Source organism: Macrobrachium nipponense, chromosome 35 (assembly GCF_015104395.2).
Source record: "Macrobrachium nipponense isolate FS-2020 chromosome 35, ASM1510439v2, whole genome shotgun sequence".
In the NCBI taxonomy this organism is placed as follows: domain Eukaryota; kingdom Metazoa; phylum Arthropoda; class Malacostraca; order Decapoda; family Palaemonidae; genus Macrobrachium; species Macrobrachium nipponense.
In genome coordinates this window covers 31,522,968-31,527,967 of record NC_061096.1, presented here as the reverse complement: position 1 = coordinate 31,527,967, position 5,000 = coordinate 31,522,968, and the positions used below count along the sequence as shown (strand labels likewise).

The 5,000-nt window shown below is 40.2% G+C and overlaps 1 protein-coding gene across 3 annotated transcripts in view; it reads right to left on the bottom strand.

Annotated features, from left to right (window-relative positions):
- LOC135208550 (homeobox protein OTX2-like) overlaps window positions 1-5,000 on the bottom strand; it is a 308,299-nt gene that overhangs the window by 136,704 nt on the left and 166,595 nt on the right. The gene's annotated exons all lie outside the window — the stretch shown is intronic.

The window sequence follows — 5,000 nt, the reverse complement described above, 5'->3', positions numbered from 1 at the left end:
AACTGAAAAGCCAATGGGAAGGGAGGAGGAGTCAGTGGGGATTTTGTGCGTGTGTGTGTGTGTGTGTCTGTGTGTGTGTATGAGCTGACAAGGGGGCGATGGGAGAAGGTCATAAAGTGGTGATGCGTTTTGAAAAGTCTTCTTATTCTCCAGCTTCGTCTCCTTTATCTCCTTCAGTTACGGTTCCGATCCCTCTTCCTCCTATCCCCATTTCCCTCAGCGGGCGTTACTACCAACACTAGGGCCATGGCCTGCATACCATTACCCAGTTCCTATCCATACCAATTCATAGCGATTCATAGCAGCTCACTCAAATCCGGCCGGCGGGTGACAGATCGGACGCGGGTGACAATGCTGGCTAAATGACAGGGAAAATTACTTGTAAGAACCACTCGCTCACTGTGAAAGGATGGAGATTTGAAAATAACTCGACAATTTCAGTCTGTGATAACATTTTTGAAGGAGCTTATCCGGACGATATTGCCAATCTAAATTGAATGCGATGCCTTGACGTCTAAGAAACTGCTCCCCGCGGCAAGGGATGACGACCTCTAAGTGGGCTTGGGGTAAGAGCGGTAATCCGCGTCGTCTCTCGCGGGGGAAAGGCGACTTCTAACTCTTCAGTCGACGCAACAATGAGCGGATTAGAAAGCCCCCCTGAGCGGAAAATCGTAATGTTTCATTTCTTTCGTTTCGTTTCACCTGAGCTGACCGGCGCGGCGGGGGCATGCATGGCTGGCTGCTGCTGGGGGAGGGGGGGACTCAGGAGTCACCGTTTAACAATAATGACTATACCGTGAACTCCCACCTTGCTCTAGTCGTCAGAAATATCAACTTCTTTAACGGGTAGAAAGACGTCATCGCTCGTTCTTCAAATTCGCAAATGAACGTCCCTGGAGAGACCTCCTTTAAAACACAAATAAGAGATCTGTCAGCCGGGGACCGGACATCTTCGAAACAGAAAACTGCTGTCAAAATGGTCTCCCGGCGAAGGGAACGATCTGTGTATGTGTGTGTGTGTGTTTTTTTTTTTTTTTTCTTTCCCTGGCGTTTGCTGTTTGGACGCGCATGGGGCCCGTGACAATGGCTGCCGTAATAAAAGAGATTGAATAAAAGAAGGGTGGGGGATGGACCCATACTGATCCCACAATGTACAGAAACTACATAAAAACGAGAAGAGAATGAAAAAAGGAGAAAAGGAATAAAAAAAAAAAAATGGAGAGCTGGAGTCTACCGTCACACTCGGTCCTGCTGTGTAGTTGTCATGGACGATATGAACCCCTTCTCTCTCTCTCTCTCTCTCTCTCTCTCTCTCTCTCTCTCTCTCTCTCTCTCTTTGGTGTGTGTGTGTGTGTGTGTGTGTGCTGGGAGAGGGCGATAGAAAATATTAAATGCCTTTTTATTTGCTCTTCTGAGAGAGAGAGAGAGAGAGAGAGAGAGAGAGAGAGAGAGAGAGAGAGAGAGAGAGAGAGATTTTAGACCGGCAACAAATTCAGTGACAGATGAAAATATCTTTTAAGTCATTAAATGACAGGCCATAAACTGATCAAGAGGAAAATATGTATGCAATGTTGCATCTTGATTCAATGCAAAACAAAAAGAAACCACTCAGCGAGTGCTCATTAACAAAGCTTCTTTCACAGAACGGAATGTCTATACGCGAGAAGCAATGTAAGGACAGATGAAAAAAGGATACCTATTGGGAAAGATAAAAATGAACTTTTTTCCTCTAGTTGACGTAAAGTAAATGACTTGGTTATCGGAAGATAATCTCGGCTATTTCCGAAAATGTCAGTCTTCTGACTGACTGATCGGCTGAACTAATTCGATGAACTGACTTCATCTGTCCGCCCTCAATCTTAAAAACCACTGAGGCTAGAGGGCTGCAAATTTGTATGTTGATCGTTCACCCTCCAATCATCAAACATACCAAATTGCAGCCCTCTACCCATTAGTAATTTGTATATATTTAAGGTTAACTTTCGCCTTAATCGTGCGTCTGGCAATGCTACAGGACAGGACACCGCCGGGATGTGGCTGAAGGGTTCATGGGCAGCGGCACATACATACACCATTATACGCTGTTCAGAAAACTTGATTGCTTTGGCGCATTTTGCACTTGTTTTTACTGGGACACGAATAGGTAGGTCGGCCTGTATGAGAGAGAGAGAGAGAGAGAGAGAGAGAGAGAGAGAGAGAGAGAGAGAGAGATTGGAATTCACGTAACACTTATTCCTTCACTACTAAAATAACTTATCATACAAGAGTGAAATCTTGTCCCTCCCTCAATCACTGCTTCAAAGCATCTTACGATGCATTTTGCCATATTTTATCCTCTCTCATTTGTTCGTATGTAGTGCTTTGTCAATGTCAAATTTCTGTCTCTGTTTCCCATATATCCACTTGTTGCGCTGTGCTATAATGCTGGCGCAAGAACATTGGTTTGGCAGTCGTGTACTTTAAAACAAGAGCGCAGTTTCAAATGACTGTTTGTTGATGAGGATAAAGTTATATACCAGACGCTTTTCATTACACCCAGGAAAAGACACGACGACTAAGACTGCCTCTGTAATTGCACTGCTACTATTACTGCCAAATACGACAACAAGTAATGAAAATCACAAGCCTAAAAATTATACTAATAACTATATAAATATAATAAAAAGGATAATGAAGAAATACATGAAATACGATTTTGAAAGGAAAGAATATTTAAGGGTTTATGTCCTCGTTGATCGCAGAAAAATTCCGCAAATGTAAAATATCGGTTTGTATCAACTTTTCTTCAAGATACAAAATACGCAACTGACGATATTGAATGTACAGCCTGATCATTCAAAGTAGACTTGAGTATGTTCATTAATGGCTCTGTATCGCCTGTCCACGAGATGTTAACGTCAGGGTTTTCACACACACACACACACACACACACAAAATAAATAAATAAATAAATACAAAAAACATTAAATTGTGAAACAGTTGGATTATTGTACTGTGTTGGCGTAGCTTGGTTTGTGTGCGAATCAGTTAAAAAAAATTAACAACTAAAGAGAAAAACACAAGATTTCAGGATAAAAAAGAAAAAGAAAAAACGCTTGACGTAAACTTAAACAACGAACATTATTGCTTATAACAATTATGTGTGTGCGTACTTGAAAGAGGAAAAACCTGCAAGCAAGAAGCATAAATAACTATACATGTACTAGATTACACATACACTGTATATATAATATTCAAATTACAGTACACAGCTATCTGACTAAGTACATAAGCGTAAGTGAGCCCGTGTGTACACACCAACCAAGTTCCACCCACTTTCCCATAAACCCAAAGAGGAAACCAACAGCTCCTGGGTAAACAAGTTCATTCAAACGCCTTGCTTCGAGGCTACAGTATCCCGGAGAGAGCGCTGAATTTTACAAAGACATTCCAACGACGCCTTTTGCCTGTCAAACACGAGTTATCATCTTATCAGCGCCATCTGTTGGCAAACGCCGGTGGCCGAGTTAGGTAACAGTGGCGACTAATGTTTTTCCGCCGGGGGCGCGCAAATGTCGCAGAGACTTACTGTCATAATATCATAATGCTTCAGAAATCGGCAGGAAAGGGACAATGGTATCAGGAAGACAGGGCTGACTGTGTTGGCTTCTCGGGCCTTATTGTGATCCATAATCTTTCCGCGGGGCAAGGCGAAATGAAACTACTTTCTGATTGCTCTCACTGGGGAGAAACTACAATATTTACCTAGTAAGCTTTGCTCGGTGAGACTGGATTATGTCCTGCAAATATTCAGTGGCATAAATGCACAATATAGAGAGCTCAATAATGAATTGACAACATATAAACGCTCTTTCTCTCTCTTTCTCTTTCTCTCTCTCTCTCTCTCTCTATATATATATATATATTATATGTACAAATGCATTTTACTTATATATATATGTATAAATGAATATATATATATATGTATATATATCATATAATATATGTTATTAATATGCATATATATATATAATATATATATATATATATATATATATGTATATATATATATATATACTATATATATATTATATATACATATAGATATATTATATATATATATATATAGTATATATATATATATATATAATATCTATATATATATATATATATATATATATATATATATATATGTGTGTGTGTGTGTGTGTGTGTGTGTGTGTGTGTGTGTGTTTGTAAGCTTAACATTCTATATATCACAGACATCACAATGACTCTGCAAATCATTCAGGGAATGGCATAATATTCCAAGATATGGCGGCTTGTGCTAAATAAAAAACGACATGCTAAAGGCACGTGCAAGTAGTGTGTTCAGATTCTCTCTCTCTCTCTCTCTCTCTCTCTCTCTCTCTCTCTCTCTCTCTCTCTCCAATTAACTATTCCAGTTTAAGATTCCTAGCCTGAATATTTAATGGTTAAAAATTAAATTAAAATCAAAGCGAATCAAAATTGTTTTACGATATCTTCAATCTTTTCTAAAAATGGCCATTTTCAGTCATCCTTCCAAGAGAGAGAGAGAGAGAGAGAGAGAGAGAGAGAGAGGAGAGAGAGAGAGAGAGAGAGTACAAGGATTAGGATGTCTCAAAGACTTGTTAGTCCATCCGAGGAGACATCGTGTGCTCACTTATCTGTAGGCCCTGGTTTTACTGCGCATTCCCAGTGTCCTAATGATTTCGTCTAGCTTTCTTTTAAACTCTTCTACACTGTTGCTGTTTACAACTTCTGGTGGCAGTTTATCTTGTATGTAAAGACGTTCCCACAATGGGATGTGTTGTATCTCTTCAGTTCTAATTTCCATCCATTATTCACAAAGAGAGAGAGAGAGAGAGAGAGAGAGAGAGAGAGAGAGAAACGTACAATCCTATGTAAATGACCATTCTCAGTCATCGTCCAGCAGAGAGAGAGAGAGAGAGAGAGAGAGAGAGAGAGAGAGAGAGAGAGAGAGAGAGAGAGAGACGGGG